The sequence below is a fragment of the Chelonia mydas genome, chromosome 2, assembly GCF_015237465.2.
Source record: "Chelonia mydas isolate rCheMyd1 chromosome 2, rCheMyd1.pri.v2, whole genome shotgun sequence".
NCBI lineage: Eukaryota > Metazoa > Chordata > Testudines > Cheloniidae > Chelonia > Chelonia mydas.
Genome location: NC_057850.1, coordinates 226,869,662 through 226,890,783, shown reverse-complemented (window position 1 = coordinate 226,890,783; position 21,122 = coordinate 226,869,662). Strand labels below are relative to the sequence as shown.

The 21,122-nt window shown below is 45.2% G+C and overlaps 1 long non-coding RNA gene across 1 annotated transcript in view; it reads right to left on the bottom strand.

The window, feature by feature from the left end:
• Window positions 1-217: 217 nt before the first annotated feature.
• The window catches only part of LOC122464750, a 66,956-nt gene continuing 46,051 nt past the window's right edge, over window positions 218-21,122 (bottom strand). Inside the window, exons 3-4 of the long non-coding RNA XR_006289071.1 lie at window positions 3,280-3,345; window positions 218-276 (exon numbers count right to left, since the gene is read on the bottom strand). This is a non-coding gene — a long non-coding RNA (uncharacterized LOC122464750). The remainder of the gene's footprint in view (window positions 277-3,279; window positions 3,346-21,122) is intronic.

Sequence of the window (21,122 nt, the reverse complement as noted above, 5' to 3'; positions counted from 1 at the left end):
CAGGTTGGACGCCATTGATTTACATGCTTGATGTGTGCTTGTTTCACTAGTAAGTTTCACCTCAGCTGTCTAGAAATAATTGAGTCAGTAAGTGGTTAAATTCTGAGATGGGAAAATTCATTATGCTAGTTCATCAGGGCACTACTTTAATAGGAAACTGTTTAGATACAGCATAAAAGAAAGCATTCATGGAGCAACTAGAGAACTTTCAGATATCATCATTGTCACTTTGGCCCAAGCAGTCAGCCAATATCTGGGGCCTTGCCAGGTTGTTTCCTGTAGGAAGAGAAATTGATTATGCGAGTCAGGTATTTCTTTGGTGCAACCCTGCTCCTTTACAAAGCCTGTGCACAAAGTTCTGCTTCCATGAACATAAAAGAAAAACAAACAAACATCTAAGTCTTCCTTTCCAGAGAGTAACGTCCCCAAAAGATGCTGTGTCTCAGCTTTCTCCCAGGGCCACATACCACTGCTTCTCTTGCTTTCTGCCTCACACAACTACAACCAATCAATCCCCTAACCACTGCATTTTGCAATTCATCACAAGGAAACCCCTCTTATTCTCCCTAGATAAGTTCTTGCTCAGGTCTTATCATTTTAAACTGGAAATAAGGCGTAATTTTTTCTATGGTGAGAGTAGTTAACCATTGGATCAATTTACCAAGGGTTGTGGTGGATTCTCCATGACAATTTTAAAGTCAAGATTGGATGTCCTTCTAAATGTCCTGCTCCACGAATTATTTGGGGGAAGTTCTATGGCCTGTGCTATACAGGGGGTCAGACTCAATGATTACAAAGGTCCCCTCTGGCCTTAGAATCTCTGAGGCCCAGTGACTTGGACAGTGGCTTGTGTTTCAGCTATCACTACATAAAAGGCAATTAAATGCCCCTTCTATTTAGCCTGATTGAGTGAAGGATGATTAGTACACCCATCAACTTTAATCAGGTCTGTGACCGATGGCAGCCATTAACACCTTGCAGCATAAAAATACAGTTTGTGATGTCATATAAAGCTGACAGCATCTCAGTCAAGAGGCAGGAGTATTCATTAACTCAGCTCATTAATTCATGAGTTTACATTGTTTTAACATTTGATTAAAGTAACAATGACTCATTAAGGACATACTTCAGAAAAAGAGTTGGCTATGAATTATCATGGTCTCAGAAGGCAATTTTTAATTCAACTGATATTTCAAGATTTAATTCAGTTACTATTTAAATGTCTACATTTCTAACTTTAGAATTACTTTTAGTTTAACTGTCATTGAAAGTCCCATAACCTTTTTGATTGCTAGACATCTTGACTGGCAAATTAATCAAGACCTGTATTAGGCAACAATAGTTTCATATCAATACCAAAAAGGAATAGTAAACCAATAATTTTCTCCTGGGTAATAAGACTTTGAAAATTGTCATTTGACGTAAGTTCTAGAATCCTACATAAAATCATTCATTTAAACTTTGCAAAGAATATTATAACAATCTTTAAAGACAAACAAGAAATTACCTAAAATAAAATATTTGTTTAAAATAAATTGTAGCCCCATGCAGAGTGTATTACAATAGTCAAGTCTTGAAAGCATGGATGATGGTAACAAGATCTGCATCTGAAAGATAAGGCAGTCAGATCAGATGTAGCTGACCAAACACTTGCTTGATCACAGATGCTTCAGACTAAGGTGACCAGATATCCCTATTTTATAGGGACAGTCCCGATATTTGGGGCTCTTTCTTATATAGGCTCTTGTTACCACCCACCCCCGTCCCAATTTTTCACACTTGCTGTCTGGTCACCCTAAGCCAGACCCCAGGTTATAAACTTGGTTGTCAATGGTCATTGAGTGTCCCCAATCTTCGGGGCAGATATAATCTCTACCATCTCTTTCAGCAATTGCCAATTGGAGAAGGTGGTCTGTGCAACTGCGAATGTGAAGGAAGGTAATCCACAAGAAAGTCTCTGTATTAAAATGTGATACACACTGAAAATTATTGAGATCTAGATGTTTTTATCTTTAAGCTGTTCTATTAAATAAACAAAAACTCATTCATTGCAAAGTAAAGCCCTATGGAAGATCTTTAGAGTCCATTGGGAAAGAGTTTCTTGCTACGTCAAAAATTCTAAGTACAGCAAACCAACCTAAAGCCTCAAACATTGTGAGACAATAACAATCGACATATTTATACTGCTTTTAACATACTGCCAACGTGATTTTTACATCAAGTGATAATATGGACACCACCCAGGGAGAGAAAAAGAAAGCAACCTAGAGAAACATTATGAAGAACAATAGAGAAAGAAGCCAAATCCATCAACATGACACTTGGAAGCCTGAAGAGACCAACACAAGACTAAAATAAATGGCAGAAACTGATGGATGCCTTATGCACCTGAGGATGCAGGAGAATAAAGAAAAGAAAGAAGACTTAAATAAACAGTTCTAAGTTCTTGTGTAAAAGTTGTTTCACATTTTCCAGTCTATCATAACTTGAAGGTCTGAGATTTTTCTGATATTTATTAACTATTTATAGGTTCTGACTCTTTTCTGACCCTTGGCTCTGGCATTCAGACCCTGACTTCAGTTCTGACCTCTGGCTCTGGTCCCTGGCTCTGACTCCACTTTGACCTTGTATTCTTGGCATTTGGACTCCAACCACTAGGCATGACTGCCTTTGACCTGGTGGCCTGACACCAGGGAACCTCCATTCTGATGAACTTAGCATAAGATATCAAAATGACTGCTGCATACCTATATTTTTATTCCAAAAGAGTGAATCTCTAGCCCCTCTTCTTGCAGAGAGACAGCAAGTGAGCTTAGTATAGGCCAATCATTTGGGAGGATTAGTTAATAAATAAGAGATGATTTTTCCTTTAAAAGGCCCTTTGGAGGAAGCCCAAGGCTCCTAAGATTCATGAAGGTAGGTGGGTGGATTTAACTAATGTCTTAAGGCTCGTGTGATGGGTCAACAAGGCTTTCAAGGCTTGCTGGGGATTTGCATCTCTTGCAGATTTGATACAATCTACAGGAAGGAGGGGAGTGCTCTATGCCCCCACCCCAGTTCTAACCTAGTCATCCTGCTTGTGGACCTCTTGAGGTCTTCTGTGGCTTGTACTAGTGGGACTTCTCTCTGATAAACTGGACGGAGAAGACAGAGAAGTGATATTGCTCAGAGTGTCCCATCAGCATAAGGCCTACAGAGGATGACAAGCCACTACAGCTAGTAGGGAATTGTGTAACCCGATATCTTTCATAAGACTTCTCATGGGGTTGATGCACTTACCCAGATATAGCTCTATTCTTTTTCATCTGCTCACGTCTTCAGGAGATGAGCTCCCTTCTTCCAGATCTAAGGAAGTCAAAAAGTTAGAGTGTGGGAAGCACCTTGCCCACCACCCTAGCCATCCTCACTCGCAAGTAGCATATTATGACAATTTTGTAAAGCAAAGAAAATTTCTACACAAATCACTTCAAAGGAAAGTTGAAAGTTGTAAAGGCGTATCCACGGCTTGAGAGCATATTTCTTTCAAGAACATTAGAACTAAAAGAAGTAAATATTAGAACCCAAATAAAGTGAGAGTCAAGGGTGCATTTTAAAAAGGCACTCAATAGACCTTAATTCCACTCCCCAAGTACTACGCTGACATCACAGAGTAACACTTTGCACATCCATAATAAACAGTTTAATTTTATCACACAAACTAGAATGCCTCACTCATAACCATAGAGTGGATGGTCTGCTTTAGAGTCGTATACAGTACACATACAATAATTTGAGATTCCTTATGAGAAAAATAACATACTAAAGGCAATCATTCACACACACATACACATACACACACACACACACACACCCGCCCCCCAAACACACACTCTTCATTAAGAGCCCAATCCTGCAAGGTGCCAAAGGCACTCAGGGACAGATTTTTAAAAGTATTTTAGGCACTAACTTCCATTGATTTCAAATTTAGGCACCTAAATACCTTTACAAATCTGGCCATCAGCACCTCATCAGAGGTTTACAGCACCTCACAGAATCAGTCCCTATGATTCCAGGTGACAGCCAATTCTCCAAAGAGCTAGCATGTCTCCATATATACAGTTCATATGCCAAGATCACACATTTAATTGTTAATTAGATGAAAAATCATCACATTTAATATCAGACTAGCACATAAAACAAAATACAAAATCTATGTGCTGAGATACACATTTTCAATACTCAGCATGCAAATAAAGGAAAATGGTAGGCTAGCGTATCCTTGGAGGCAGAGTTTAAGTTCGGGTTCTTCATTTTTAAAAGGCAACCTTAACTCTACATGTCCTGGGTTTCTAACATTTGCAGTTCAGAGTCAATTACATAAAATACTGTTCTTCATAAGAAATCAATGCTGATTTTCTTTTGTGGGTGGAAATAGAAATGCCAATTCACTGTTCGGAGCAAAAATTTGTCTCCTCCTGAAGGAAATAATGGTTGGGCTTAACTTGGAAAGGCTCAGTAATAGTTACAAAATAAATCAACCTACTATGCGTTGGCAGGAGAAGAGTAACTGAAGACAACAGCAATAAAGAACAGGAATGAGTGAATGAAGATGAGACCGGGTGGAACAACACATTAAATCCAGTTGAGATCTCAGAAAGATATTCCAAACAGAATATGCAAGCAACAGAAACTAGTTCAAAATACAAATGAAAAGGCAGCAAAAGTAAAGAGTCAAAGCAGAAGAGCGGGGCTGGAAAAGAAAAGATGCTCAATGACTTACTAACCCTGCCAAAGCCAGATTCTCCACTGCAATGTCATTAAGGCCACATATACCAACAATTAATCAAACAACATTAATCCTGAAAAGATCTTCATTATACAAAACAACATATCTACAGCACTCTAACAAGCAAAACTTAACTGGAGATAAGTCAAAAGTGGTAATTCATTAGTGGATGGTTTTGAATGTGAAGGCTTAAAAAATGATACAAGCATTAAACAAAAAAATCGTGTAAAATACACTTTATATGTTGGACTTCAAAATTAGAGCATGTCATCATGTGTAGAATGAAAGATTCACATTTTGTATCTTCTGTTCTGGCTATGTATTTCAGTTTGGGTGTTGCAATAGCTGCCTGCATGGATGCTAACATTATATGCAGAGAGAAGCAAACAGCGACATAGCCATTTATATGTAGATAGCTATTGTAATCATAATTTTAAAAAGTAGCTAGTAGAAGTGGAGCAAGTTTAAAAAGTTTTCTAAGCTTCTCCAACAGTTAATGACAGGGGGCCTGGGCATTTGATACAGAGAGGGGAAGGATGGGTACTACCCCAGGACCGAGGAGATCCCTTGCTCTGCCTCAGCCTTCCTGTGTAACTCTGGGCAAGACACTTAATCAGGCTGTGCTTCCATTTTTCCTCTGCAAACATGGGGATAATAGCACTTTCCTACTTCACAGGATGTTGTGAAGATAAATACATTGAAGAGCATGAGGGGCTCAGATACTGTGGTAACTGGTGTCATGTAAATACCAGAGAGAGCGTCTAACTTGAGCCCTGAAGCCAAGCAAATATTTGGAACTGCCACTTTGCTTTGAATTATAGATACTGTTGTTTAACTTGCTCCCTCATGGAGTCGTTAAGTTGAGGTTATTAGGGACAACATTAATGCCTCTGGAACAGGTGGTGTGATTGTTCAGGAATACAGTGTGATTTTAGGTTAACATTAATTTATTTTAATAAGATCTTTTAATTTTGTAAACTCATCTTGCACCCATGCTGTAAAGAGGAATTAGTTGATTATGTAGCTCTTAATTCAGATTTCTGCACTAGACATGTAGCAAAGATTAAAAACCAGTAACATTTAATATACAGGGGGAAATACCATAAGCTCCTGCAGCGTGTGTGTGTATTAATATACAGTTAGTTTGCTTGTGACAACTACCGCTAGCAAGCAAACCTTCTGCACACACCTGTCATAGACAGTCGCTTACAGCAACAATCTGGGGCGCTATTTTTTGTCTGTGATCTTTTAAGAAAAAAAAAATGTCCAAAAGTGCCAAACTAAAAACAAACAAATCAACCTAAAGTCACTATGGGCCAATACCTATATAAAGACCAATGTCTTCTGTGCCGTGTTATAGCCTTCCTAATTAATCTGTTGACATTTTCATTTCATATTTTTACTACAGATGTTGTGCCTTCACCCAGCCCTATATGGCAGAGTCAGCGAATGTAATGCAGTGAGTCTAAATCAACCCTTTTTTTTCCCCCGCAGACCACTTGAAAATTGCTGAGGATCACTTAGTGATCTTTCCAAACGTTGTCTGTACCGTTAGCTAACGATTGTAAAGTGCTTTGGACAAAAGCGCTGTACAAAAAAAAACCCCTTAATAATAAATGTTTTTTGTTCTACAAATAAAAGCACACAACTCATATTTTAATATCAGTAGTCTTACCTTTCTCATGCGATAGATGTGCCCTCTCTCCCCTGCCACGGCAGCCCCTGAGCTGGGGCTGGGAAGGAGGAGGGGTCTCCCCCACCACAGCAGCCACAGAGCTGAGGCTGGGAAGGAGGGCTCTCTCTCCCCGCAGCTGCAGCCCTGGAGCTGGGGAAAGTCACCTCTTTCTCTGGCCGTGGCAGCCCTGCATGTCCCAAATTCCCCCCACCCCCTCTTCTCACCCCACTGCCCCCTCCCACCTATTCCCCCCAAGGCCACCACCTCACCTTACATGTGCGTCTTCTCCAGGGTCCAGGCACCTAATTAGTGGATCCACACCTGTGCAGCTCCACTAATTAGGTGGGTGGGTCTTCATTCTCTTATCTGCGGCCGCCCAGGTCTGCACCTTAGAGGGAACTATCCGCGGACCACCTGCATGGAGCTCGCGGACCCTGGTGGTCCGTGGACCATAGTTTGAGAACCTCTGGTCTAAATGACCTACCTGGCTATTAGTTTAGCCGTGACTACTGCCGGGGACTGGAGGAATTATACATAGTCATTGACTAAAAGAACATTGCTCATGAAACCCAGACCAGCATGGTTTGATATTGTCCAGATCAGTCCCCTTTGCCATCATATCCATTGGGGGATTATTTTACATGAAGTCTCTGATAACTGCTTTTGTGGATCTTATAAGCAGAGATAAGACATTATAAAAATCCATGTGATACACATGTTAGAAGGATACAGTTTGACACTGAAAGAAAAAACTTAATGGAAGTTTTGAAATAGGAAGAAGCATTTTAAAAGGACAGTAGAATATTCCATCAGGAGCTGAGACGTTGCTCTTTGTATATTCTCAAAATCTCTAGGACTTGGCCATAACTGACCCACAGAAAAGGGGACGAGTAGTACTTGTGGCATCTTAGAGACTAACAAATTTATTTGAGCATAAGCTTTTGTGGGCTAAACCCACTTTATCAGATGCATGCAGTGGACAATACAGTAGGAAGCTATATATCTACACAGAGAACATGAAAAAATGGGTGTTGCCATGCCCACTATAATGAGAGTGATCAGTTAAGGTGAGCTATTATCCGCAGGAGGGGGAAAAAACAAAAAAACCTTTTGTAGTGATAATCAGGATGGCCCATTTCCAACAGTTGACAAGAAGGTGTGAGTAACAGTAGGGGGAAAACATAAGCATGGGGAAATAGTTTTACTTTGTGTAATGACCCATCCACTCCCAGTCTTTATTCAAGCCTAATTTAATGGTGTCCAGTTTGCAAATTAATTCCAATTCAGCAGTTTCTCGTTGGAGTCTGTTTTTGAAGTTTTTTTGTTGAAGACTTGCCACTTTTAGGTCTGTAATCGAGTGACCAGGGAGATTGAAGTGTTCTCCAACTGGTTTTTGAATGTTATAATTCTTGACTTCTGATTTGTGTCCATTTATTCTTTTATGTAGAGACTGTCCAGTTTGACCAATGTACATGGCAGAGGGGCATTGCTGGCACATGATGGCATATATCACATTGGCAGATGTGCAGGTGAACGAGCCTCTGATAGTGTGGCTGATGTGATTAGGCCCTATGATGGTGTCCCCTGAATAGATATGTGGGCAGAGTTCGCAACGGGCTTTGTTGCAAGGATAGGTTCCTGGGTTAGTGTTTTTGTTGTGTGGTACAGGTAAGTGAGTGTGTCTTTCCACTGTGCATCTCTGAAATGAGACACACTAACATGAGCCAGACAGAGTAGAACATGGTAATTTTATACTCCGCCTTGGCAATTCAGGCATCATTAACTGAAGAATTCTGCTAATATTAAACTTTGTCTGACAGTTAGGAACTGTGTTTAAAACACTTTATTTGTTCATTTCCCCCTACCCTTCTGTACCTTAAAAGAAACATCTTTTCTGTTATCCAATCTGAAATTAAACAGATTCTTCTGTCTGGAGGAAATATGGTTAGTATTTTTGAAGTGATGAAGTGAGCTGTAGCTCACGAAAGCTTATGCTGAAATAAATTGGTTAGTCTCTAAGGTGCCACAAGTACTCCTTTTCTATTTTTGAAGAGTTCGTTTTCTTTCGTCTTCAATTCTGGAAGAAGTCAATAGGAGATGAGGGAACTAATTGTTGAGTTGCTGGTTTGATGGGGAGAGAATACTGGGTCCAAAATTGGCCTAGCACCAAGAGAGGCACCGACAAAGAGGGAAAGAATGTTTAACCTTTTTCCTCTGTTATTCATTTCTCTGTTAGGGGAAAAAAGTCAAAGCAGCATACAGATGTACCTTCGGTATAGTGATCACACACCACACATGCTGCATGAAAGCACTGTACACTGTGAAAGATTGTGAACTATAGCTGAAGAAGTCAGGTTATAGTTCATGGTACACAACAGTTTCATGGGTAAGTCAACAACCCAGAAATCTGAGAAACAACTGAAGCATAAGGGGTATGTTTTAAAAAATGTATCCTGACATTGCTACAGTAGGACTATCGACAAAAATGTTTGAGGCAAATCCCTTGGTCTAGCTCAGTAAGAATAACTGTATAGGACCTATGCTCTAAAGGGGCCAAGTCTATTTACTGTCGCTGAAGAATCTGACTTGGATAGATCTTGCCTTTTTTGCCTTTTGGGTTTTGTTGTTGAGTAAGCCAATAGTATTTCAGATTGGTGCTTGTGTTCAGCTAGAGGCATTTATCAGTATTTGTGCCTTTTCTTCCCCAGCATCTCAAACATTACTACAAAAACACCCAAAACAAAAACATATTATGCATCAGAATTGTGGAACCGTAACTCCTCTTGGCAGCACTGAACAACCCAAAAACCATCATTATTCTATGTTTTTAGTTTGTTGTAAAAATCAGACCTTACAAAGTTTTTCTATCTATATAGCATCTCTCTGTTCAGTTTAAATTCATGAAGTACTTAAGAATGTGTTGGGGTTTTTTTTGCAAGACTGCCCACGAAAAAAATTAATAGTTACAATTTACTGGATAACTCCATGTCATTTAATCTAAAACTGACTAATTCAATTCCTCTGAAGTAATTGTCCTGAAACTATTACAGGAGGAATATTAAAATGCTAAAAAACATTCAACACTCTGCAAACATGACAGAATAATACAGCCTTACATTTATCAGCCATCCCTTATACTACAGAATGCTTACAAAGAACCTCACTGGTTATATAATGTCTCAGTGGATGTTTGCTTCTTTCTATAAATCTAATTAGGTTTTGATAGATGCATCCATTTTCATTGGAATTCTTTTTGGTGGATTCTAATTGGTTTTTGCTGTGGTTTGGCAGCCACATAACTAATCATATGCCTGTTTAATCCACTCATGGGTTATTTAACAAATTGTTAGCTATTTCACTGGTCACTGAAGTATGGCTGTAACAATTCCTTTTTCCTGCTATTGGGACCATTACAACAGCCTTTGTGATTTATTTTGTGAAATAAATTTGAAATGTTGCAAAAACAACAGTACATCATCATCTTCCCTCAAACTGTAATAAGGCCAAAAGATATCCTCAAGATTGTACAAGCAAAACACTGACACCTTCATTTCCAATTTATTGACAGTATTTTGACTTAATATTTTATGGCATTGGAAGTCCAATTGCAATTAAATAGTTCTATGAACATTCAAAATAAGCACTTTAGGAGGAAAATAGGCCTAGTTATCAGATGCTTAAGCTTCATATAGTGCAGCATATTATAAAACAGCTTTAAAGCACATAAAAACATACCTTTTATGTAGCAGAAATGCTCATCTTGCTAGCTTTGCTAGGGCAGGAAGCAGAGGAGACATCTTCTGCTTGGGAAGAGATCTCAACTGGGAGCAGCTGAGACAGTGTTCTGCATTTTCCCTCTCCCCACAACCCCTTCAGTTTGTGGGGCCTGTTTTTCCCCCTCTTTTCCCACTGCTTCATGCTGCAGGATGGTGGAGGAAGGCGATGGGGTCACATGTTGCATTTAGGCCCAGGCTCTGGACCCATCCCACCCATTTCTGCCGCCATTGGGTGGTGGGGTGGGTGACTGACTCCCATTTGTGGGAGTATAGTGTGAGGGAGATTGTTACAGTTCACTGCCTAGTTAGGACGACTATTGTGGATTTCCCGTTTCAGCCACACCCTTCCCACCATAATTCTGGTATTGGATCTCTGATGATGCCAGGGGCTTATCTGATCTCCAGTTTGGGGGTCTGAAATGATTTCTCCCATATGGCAAAACTGGCAAACTGCTGTGTGAGTTATTTCACCTGACATCTGTAAAGTATTAGGGGATTCTCTCCACAGGTACCATTGCGGAGAGTGGACCAGATGATATGCCTGGGGGGAGAAAGCAGAAGGAGACTCCGCTGGTTGGAAGGCATGAGATGCGATGTCCTGAGGTTGGGGGTTCCACGACCACCACTCCCAAGAGGAGGAGGCGGGTGGTGGTGGTCGGGGACTCTCTCCTCCGGGGGACTGAGTCATCTATCTGCCGCCCTGACCGGGAAAACCGAGAAGTCTGCTGCTTGCCAGGGGCTAAGATTCGCGATGTGACGGAGAGACTGCCGAGATTCATCAAGCCCTCGGATCGCTACCCCTTCCTGCTTCTCCACGTGGGCACCAATGATACTGCCAAGAATGACCTTGAGCGGATCACTGCGGACTACGTGGCTCTGGGAAGAAGGATAAAGGAGTTTGAGGCGCAAGTGGTGTTCTCGTCCATCCTCCCCGTGGAAGGAAAAGGCCTGGGTAGGGACCGTCGAATCGTGGAAGTCAATGAATGGCTACGCAGGTGGTGTCGGAGAGAAGGCTTTGGATTCTTTGACCATGGGATGGTGTTCCATGAAGGAGGAGTGCTGGGCAGAGACGGGCTCCACCTTACGAAGAGAGGGAAGAGCATCTTTGCCAGCAGGCTGGCTAACCTAGTGAGGAGGGCTTTAAACTAGGTTCACCGGGGGAAGGAGACCAAAGCCCTGAGGTAAGTGGGAAAGCGGGATACTGGGAGGAAGCACAGGCAGGAATGTCTGTGAGGGGAGGGCTCCTGCCTCATACTGGGAATGAGGGGCGATCAACAGGTTATCTCAAGTGCTTATATACGAATGCACAAAGCCTTGGAAACAAGCAGGGAGAACTGGAGGTCCTGGTGATGTCAAGGAACTATGACGTGATCGGAATAACAGAGACTTGGTGGGATAACTCACATGACTGGAGTACTGTCATGGATGGTTATAAACTGTTCAGGAAGGACAGGCAGGGCAGAAAAGGTGGGGGAGTAGCACTGTATGTAAGGGAGCAGTATGACTGCTCAGAGCTCCGGTACGAAACTGTAGAAAAACCTGAGTGTCTCTGGATTAAGTTTAGAAGCGTGTGCAACAAGAGTGATGTAGTGGTGGGAGTCTGCTATAGACCACCGGACCAGGGGGATGAGGTAGATGAGGCTTTCTTCTGGCAGCTCACGGAAGCTACTAGATCGCATGCCCTGATTCTCATGGGTGACTTTAATTTTCCTGATATCTGCTGGGAGAGCAATACAGCGGTGCATAGACAATCCAGGAAGTTTTTGGAAAGCGTAGGGGACAATTTCCTGGCGCAAGTGCTAGAGGAGCCAACTAGGGGGGGCGCTTTTCTTGACCTGCTGCTCACAAACCGGGTAGAATTAGTGGGGGAAGCAAAAGTGGATGGGAATCTGGGAGGCAGTGACCATGAGTTGGTTGAGTTCAGGATCCTGACGCAGGGAAGAAAGGTAAGCAGCAGGATACGGACCCTGGACTTCAGGAAAGCAGACTTCGACTCCCTCAGGGAACGGATGGGTAGGATCCCCTGGGGGACTAACATGAAGGGGAAAGGAGTCCAGGAGAGCTGGCTGTATTTCAAGGAATCCCTGTTGAGGTTACAGGGACAAACCATCCCGATGAGTCGAAAGAATAGTAAATATGGCAGGCAACCAGCTTGGCTTAACGATGAAATCCTAGCGGATCTTAAACATAAAAAAGAAGCTTACAAGAAGTGGAAGGTTGGACATATGACCAGGGAAGAGTATAAAAATATTGCTCGGGCATGTAGGAATGATATCAGGAGGGCCAAATCGCACCTGGAGCTGCAGCTAGCAAGAGATGTCAAGAGTAACAAGAAGGGTTTCTTCAGGTATGTTGGCAACAAGAAGAAAGCCAAGGAAAGTGTGGGCCCCTTACTGAATGAGAGAGGCAACCTAGTGACAGAGGATGTGGAAAAAGCTAATGTACTCAATGCTTTTTTTGCCTCTGTCTTCACTAACAAGGTCAGCTCCCAGACTGCTGCGCTGGGCATCACAAAATGGGGAAGAGATGGCCAGCCCTCTGTGGAGATAGAGGTGGTTAGGGACTATTTAGAAAAGCTGGACGTGCACAAGTCCATGGGGCCGGACGAGTTGCATCCGAGAGTGCTGAAGGAATTGGCGGCTGTGATTGCAGAGCCATTGGCCATTATCTTTGAAAACTCGTGGCGAACGGGGGAAGTCCCAGATGACTGGAAAAAGGCTAATGTAGTGCCAATCTTTAAAAAAGGGAAGAAGGAGGATCCTGGGAACTACAGGCCAGTCAGCCTCACCTCAGTCCCTGGAAAAATCATGGAGCAGGTACTCAAAGAATCAATCCTGAAGCACTTGCATGAGAGGAAAGTGATCAGGAACAGCCAGCATGGATTCACCAAGGGAAGGTCATGCCCGACTAATCTAATCGCCTTTTATGATGAGATTACTGGTTCTGTGGATGAAGGGAAAGCAGTGGATGTATTGTTTCTTGACTTTAGCAAAGCTTTTGACACGGTCTCCCACAGTATTCTTGTCAGCAAGTTAAGGAAGTATGGGCTGGATGAATGCACTATAAGGTGGGTAGAAAGTTGGCTAGATTGTCGGGCTCAACGGGTAGTGATCAATGGCTCCATGTCTAGTTGGCAGCCGGTGACAAGTGGAGTGCCCCAGGGGTCGGTCCTGGGGCCGGTTTTGTTCAATATCTTCATAAATGATCTGGAGGATGGTGTGGATTGCACTCTCAGCAAATTTGCGGATGATACTAAACTGGGAGGAGTGGTAAATACGCTGGAGGGGAGGGATAGGATACAGAAGGACCTAGACAAATTGGAGGATTGGGCCAAAAGAAATCTGATGAGGTTCAATAAGGATAAGTGCAGGGTCCTGCACTTAGGACGGAAGAATCCAATGCACCGCTACAGACTAGGGACCGAATGGCTAGGCAGCAGTTCTGCGGAAAAGGACCTAGGGGTGACAGTGGACGACAAGCTGGATATGAGTCAGCAGTGTGCCCTTGTTGCCAAAAAGGCCAATGGCATTTTGGGATGTATAAGTAGGGGCATAGCGAGCAGATCGAGGGACATGATCGTTCCCCTCTATTCGACATTGGTGAGGCCTCATCTGGAGTACTGTGTCCAGTTTTGGGCCCCACACTACAAGAAGGATGTGGATAAATTGGAGAGAGTCCAGCGAAGGGCAACAAAAATGATTAGGGGTCTGGAACACATGACTTATGAGGAGAGGCTGAGGGAGCTGGGATTGTTTAGTCTACAGAAGAGAAGAATGAGGGGGGATTTGATAGCTGCTTTCAACTACCTGAAAGGGGGTTCCAAAGAGGATGGCTCTAGACTGTTCTCAATGGTAGCAGATGACAGAACGAGGAGTAATGGTCTCAAGTTGCAGTGGGGGAGGTTTAGGTTGGATATTAGGAAAAACTTTTTCACTAAGAGGGTGGTGAAACACTGGAATGCGTTACCTAGGGAGGTGGTAGAATCTCCTTCCTTAGAGGTTTTTAAGGTCAGGCTTGACAAAGCCCTGGCTGGGATGATTTAACTGGGACTTGGTCCTGCTTCAAGCAGGGGGTTGGACTAGATGACCTTCTGAGGTCCCTTCCAACCCTGATATTCTATGATTCTATGATTAAATTACAACTGTCACAACTTCGACAGGGTCCAGTGGACTGCCTGGCATTGGTCTTGGGCATTGGTCTTGGCCACACCCTAGCATGGTGAGAGAGATGGCTTCTACGTCTTGCTCAGCTTGCAGCTGCCATCATCTTAGCTCTTCTCTGTCTGGCTAAGAGGAGGTGAACAGGTCAGGACTATGGCTTCCAATTAAGCTTTCTGGGGAGGCCTGAGGGTATAGAGGAGGCATGGCCTCATAGAGGTTTATAGTACACCAGAGGCCATTTGATGCCAGTTGGAGCCACACTGGAACAACCCTGCTGGGTAGTTGGAGTGGTTACTCCAGTTAGTTAATAGTTTTAAATAAACTTGTTAAATGCAGAGGGCACCACACCATTGTGTCTATCTCATTGTTTCAATGTCCACATAAATAAATATGGTGTTGTACACTGTAAGAATAATTATGTGAACCATAAACTTTATGGATTAGGCATTTAACATGTTGCAAAGCATGAAAATTAAAACATGTATAAAGAGTAATCAAAACCAGGTGCTTAATTTAGGTTTGGGGTATTTTTAACTGGTGCTTTCATACTACAGTGCTAGACACATTACAGTATCATACAGTAGACAGAAATCAGTGCAATAAAAATAGTCCTTTACCATACACTGTATAGGCCAATTTCTGCTTATTTTAGGGCTACCTTCATGAGTAAATTGACTAGAATACGGTTCTATCTTTCCAAAGTTGGTGTTTGAGGAAATGTACAAAGTTAATTGGCATAGCCTGTGGTGGTTCAACATGTAGGACTCCCCCTGACGCCCAAGGGAATTGTATGTACGGAACATGTGTAAAATACTGGTGGTCTACCAGAGTGTGCTTTTCCCTCCAACTCAGCACTAGAGTTTCCAGTGTAGTTGGCTGGATATATTTCAGCAGCACTAAACTCACCAGGCGGGTGCTATGGCATTGTGCTGCTAGAGATGCCATCTTTGAGATAAAATACAAAAACAAGGTCCTGACCACTGAATTTCATATGGCAAACTTTGCAAGAGTAAAACCTGGTTAACCCTGGTGTCTTTCCCATATTCCAGCTCAGGTAGTTCTGTCTACTTAATTGCCCCTGTTAGCTAGAGGATCCTTATTGTTGCCTTCTAAACCTATGTGTAATGTTGCTGCATTCCATTCCAGAAGTAGCATCATTTCTAATGGAAGCTGAAGTGATCCTTATGCATCTTTTAATTAAATCAAAGTAGTCAGGTTTGTAAAATGGTGTGAAAGTTTTGGATAAAAGGAATGGATATGCAAAATATTATTAGTTTCTGAATCAAAATGTCAAATTCCCATAATAAACTTAAGGTTGCCACAATATCCCAGGGGTTTGAGTGCCTAATACTTTTCAAGAACGTCAGAATTAAAAAAACTAAACCTAAATATTAGCAACTAAGGAAATGCAGAAATAAAGTTACACTTCTGAAACCAATTACCAAAACTCTTCTTATTGGCTTTAGAAGTTTACAGACATACAGTAACTCGTGAGTGCATATTTTTCATTAACTCGGTTCCACAAACTCAGATCTCACACCACCACCACGTAGCTGGTGGGCCAGCAACAAATTTGATAAAGGAATTCTCAACAACACTATTATGGAAGATAGACCCGAGCAGATTAAGCCATGGTGATAAGGTCAGTGGGCCTGAAACTTGGCTAATGATGTCATGCCCATGTCAGCTTGCATTGGCGAAACACATTGAGGATCTAGCCAAAAACAACGGTTACTCACCTTTTTGTAACTGTTGTTCTTCGAGATGTGTTGCTCAGATCTATTCCAGTTAGGTGCGCATGCGCGCTGCGTGCACGGATGTCGGGAACTCTTCCCCTAGCAGCTACCTGTCGGGCCAGCTGTGGAGCTCCCTGGAGTGGCGCCAATATGGTGCTCTATATATGACCCTGCTGGCCCGACCCACATTCAGTTCCTTCTTGCTGGCTACTCCGACAGAGGGAAAGGTGGGAGGGAATGGAATAGATATGAGCAACACATCTCAAAGAACAACAGTTACAAAAAGGTGAGTAACCGTTTTCCTTTGAGTGCTTGCTCATATCAGTTCCAGTTAGGTGACTCCCAAGCCTTACCTTGGAGGTGGGGTCGGAGTCAAGAAATTGCAAGCTGGAGAATCGCCCTGCCGAAGGCTGCATCATCACGTGATTGGTGGACGATGGCGTAGTGCGATGGGAACGTGTGCCCCGAAGCCCATGTGGCAGCCCTGCAGATTTCCTGGAGGGGTACACGTGCCAAGAAGGCTGCTGACGAGGCCTGAGCCCTCATGGAGTGAGCCGTGACAACAGGTGGAGAGACCTTTGCTAAGTCATAACAAGTACAAATACACGCCGTGATCCAGGAGGAAAGAGACCGGCAAACCTTTCATCCGCTCTGCTAGAGCGACGAACAACTGGGTTGTTTTGCGGAATGGCTTCGTTTGGTCTATGTAGAAGGCGGGCGCCCTTCTAACATCCAGCGAATGCAGCTGCTGCTCACGGAGGGTGGCGTGAGGCTTTGGATAGAAAACCAGCAGGAAAATATCTTGGCTGACATGGAAGCGGGGCACGACTTTTGGTAGGAAGGCAGGGTGAGGCCTAAGCTGCACCTTGTCCTTATGAAAGATGATATACGGGGGCTCACATGTAAGGGCTCATAGTTCAGAAACCCGTTGTGCTGAAGTGATGGCCACTAGGAAGGCAAACTTCCAGGAGCGGTAGAGGAGCAAGCATGAAGCTAGCGGCTCAAAGGGAGGACCCATGAGATGAGACAGGACTAAACTGAGGTCCCAGGCAGGGACAGGGGGCTTCATCGGGGGATGGATCTTTTCTAGGCCTTTTAGGAAATGCCTGGGTGAAATGCCGAAATAGCTGCAAGGTGAATCAGGTGCTGATTTTTCAGGTGCATCGAATAGTTCAGGATGCATGGGATTGAAGCCTGGAGTGGGAGCACCTGCCATTGGGCACACCAGATAGAAAACCTTTTCCACTTTGCTTTGTAAGCAGTTCTGGTAGAAGTCTTGAGGCTTTCCAGGAGCACCTGACTTACCGGGTCCAAACAGGCGAGCTCTGCTTGATTCAACCACGGATCCTCCAGGCCATGAGGTGAAGTGACTGAAGGTTCAGGTGGAGGAGGCGACTGTGATTCTGCGAGATGAGGTTGGAAGTGAGAGGTAGACGGATCGGTGACTGGATCGATAGGTCCATGAGGGTGGGGTACCAGCACTGGTGAGCCCAAGTTGGGGCCACCAGGATGATGTCCGCCTTGTCCCTGAGGACTTTGAGAAGCACCTTGTGGATGAGAGGAAATGGCAGGAAGGTGTATAGTAGTTGACCAGACCATGGAATCAGGAAGGCATCTGCAATCGAGCCTGGGCTGTGACCCCGGAAAGAGCAAAAGTTTGGGCACTTCCTGTTGGCCCGCGTGGTGAACAGGTCGATTCAGGGAAACCCCCAGCTGAGGAAGATGGAGTGGATGATGTCCGGCTGAATCAGCCATTTGTGTGTGAGGAACCGCTTCCTCAAGCCGTCTGCCAGTATGTTTTGAACACCCGGCAGGTATGAGGCTTGGAGAAGGATGGAGTGGGCTAAACAAAATTACCAAAGAAGGAGAGCTTCCTGGCAGAGAGGAGATGACCGGGCTCCGCCTTGCTTGTTTATGTAAAACATGGCCATGGTATTGTCCATCAGCACCACTACACAGTGGCCCTGCAAGCGGGACAGGAACGCCTGGCACATGAGGCGGATTGCCCTGAGCTCTTTGATGTTGATATGCAGAGCCAGTTCCTCTACTTGCCATAGGCCCTGAGTCGTCATGCTCCTGAGATGTGCTCCCCAGCCGAGCGCCGACGCATTTGTTACCAATGTCAGAGTGGGCTGGGGGGGTGGAACGGTACCCTGGCGCTTACCATGTGGGGGTCCAGCCACCATTGTAGGGAGTCAAGGGTATGTCCTGGAACGGTCAGCACCACGTTCAGACTGTCGCGACCCAGGCAATACATGGACGCAAGCCACGCTTGCAGGGGCTTGAGCAGCAACCTGGCATGTTGCACCACGTCGGTGCAGGACGCCATGTGGCCCAGCAGCTTGAGGCACTGTCTCACTGTGGTGGTGGGAAAGTTGCAAAGGCCAGTGATTACATGCATGAGGGCTAGACAACGGGCCTCTGGGAGGAACGCTCTGGTCTGGTTTGCATCCAGGACTGCCCCAATGAACTCTATTGTTCATATTAGGGTGAGAACAGACTTGTTGACATTCAGAATAATGCCTAAGCGGTTGAACGTGTCCCTGACCAATTGTACCTGTGATTCTACCTACTGGTGAGACCGGCCTCGTATGAGCCAGTCGTCTAGGTACGGGTAAACGTGCACATGATGGTGATGAAGAAAGGCTGCCACGACTGCTATGCATTTGGTGAAGATGCTGGGAGCCATGCACAGGCCGAATGGGAGAGCCGTGAACTGATAATGCCTTTTGTCTACTACGAAATGGAGAAAACGGGTTTATTGAAATGTGAAAATAAGCGTCCTTCATATCGAGGGTGGCGTATCAGTCTCCCGAATCCAGGGAGGGGATGATCGTGCTCAAGGAGACCATGCAGAACTTTGAGTTGACAATGTGCTTGTTAAAAGAAAAGGAGTACTTGTGGCACCTTAGAGACTAACCAATTTATTTGAGCATAAGCTTTCGTGAGCTACAGCTCAATGGGCTGTAGACCCCCCTTTGCCTTGAGAACAAGGAAGTAGCACGAGTAGAAACCCTTGCCTCTGAGCTCCTGAGGTACCTCCTCCACTGCTCCTAGAGTGAGGGGGGACTGGATCTCCTGAATCAGGAGTTGCTCGTGAGAGGGGTCTCTGAAGAGGGACGGGCAAGGGGGCTGGGAGGGCGGGAAGGAGCAGAAGTGGATAGAGTAGCGGAGGACCCACTGGTCCGATGTAATAAAGGACCATGCACGGTAGAAGCGGGATAGATGGTTCAGGAAGAGAGCATGACTGGCCGGGATATGAACTGGTAATCTCTCCTCGTGCACATCTTCAAAATGGGTGCTTAGGGCCCGGAGGGGGCTTGGACCGTCCCTGGCCCAGTCCAGAGGGAGGACGCTATGGTCTGCACCTGGTGTATCTACTACTCCTGTGGGAGAAGTCCTGCCTGGGCCTAGCGGGGAAAGACCGCTGCTGGGTGGGCTGGGGCTTAAACGGCTTTCTTTGAGTTGCTGGGGTATGCATGCCTAGAGACTTAATTGTGTTCCTTGAATCTTTCAGGCTACGCAACCTAGAGTTGGTCTGTTCAGCGAGAGCCCCTGACTGTCGAACGGAAGGTCTTGGATAGTTTGCTGAACTTTCAGCGGAAGACCCAAGGACTGAAGTCAGGCGTTTGGCCACATGACGATACCAGTGTATGCGCCACCATGTCCGCGGCATCCAGGGAGCCTTGAAGAGCAGTCCAGGCCACTAGTCTGTCCTCCTCAGCAATGGCTCCCAGTTCTTGCCGAGAATCAGATGGGAGGAGCTCCTTGAACTTTTGAGTAGCAGACCAGGAATTATAGCTGTATCTGCTAAGGATCGCGAGCTGATTAGCGATCCGTAGGTAGAGGCCACAAGTAGAATAAACCTTTCTCCCAAAGAGGTCAAGACGTTTTGTGTCTTTTGACTTAGGGCAGGCCCCTGCTGACCCTGTCTTTCTTTTTCGTTTACCACATCCACCACCAGGGAGCATGGGGCTGGGGGGGAAAGGTATTCGTATCCCTTAGTGGGGACAAAGTACTTTCTTTTGGCCCCTTTGGCCATGGGGGGAATGGAGGCCGGAGTTTGCCAGATTGTTTTGGCATTCGACTGAATGGTCTTTATAATGGGCAGCGCCACCCTAGAGGGCCCTTCTGGTGTCAGAATGTCCACAATGGGGTCCTCTTCTTCTACGACCTTCTCCACCTGGAGATTCACGTTTAAGGCCACTTGCCGTAGGAGTTCCTGTAGGACCTGATAGTCCATGGGTTGGGGGCCGGATGCAGATGTACGCGCCACCACCTCATCAGGAGAAGACGAGGAGGAGGCAACCAGCAGGATTGGGTCCGAGATAGCCCCTTGGTCCACTGGTTCCGGTTCCTCCTGGGCACGGGTGTAGCCTCCACCGGGGGTGGGGCTGGATCCAGGGTTTGTATGGGGTCTGGAGGAGGATGACTGATAGTTGCCTCAGGAATATGGGACCCAGAACGTGATGGCGGGAGACGCCTGGAGGGGCGCCCAGGGAGTCCAGAACTGCCACTGGGGCTGCCAGTGGGGCATTGAAGCATCCCGTCCAAGACTGCCTGGACCTAATCGGGGTGCCTTCGATGCTCCCAATGCCCTACCCGACCCAAGGGAGCATGACTGGGAGCGGGATGGTCAAGGAGGGGCAGTACACTGTGCTAGGGGAGGTTCCTGACAGGTGGAATGGGTACCTGGCGGAGTGGCGAGATCCAGACTGTGATCGGCGGTGCCATTGTGGAGAGCAGTACGGGGAGATCAACCGGCACTGAGATGTTGGACTTCGCTTCGGTGGAGAGCGGCCACGGGAGTGCGACCGTGACCAGTGCTGGGGAATGGTGCCATGCCGGTGAATGGGCCACAATGGAGAGCAGTGCTGCAGTGGAGAGCGGTTTCACGAAGAGGTGCAGTGCCGTGATGGGGAGAGATGCTGCTGCGCAGAACGGTCTCAGTTCAAGCGGTACCGTGAGGTCTCGGACCTTGACCTAGACCTTGAGCGGGACCACGACCTG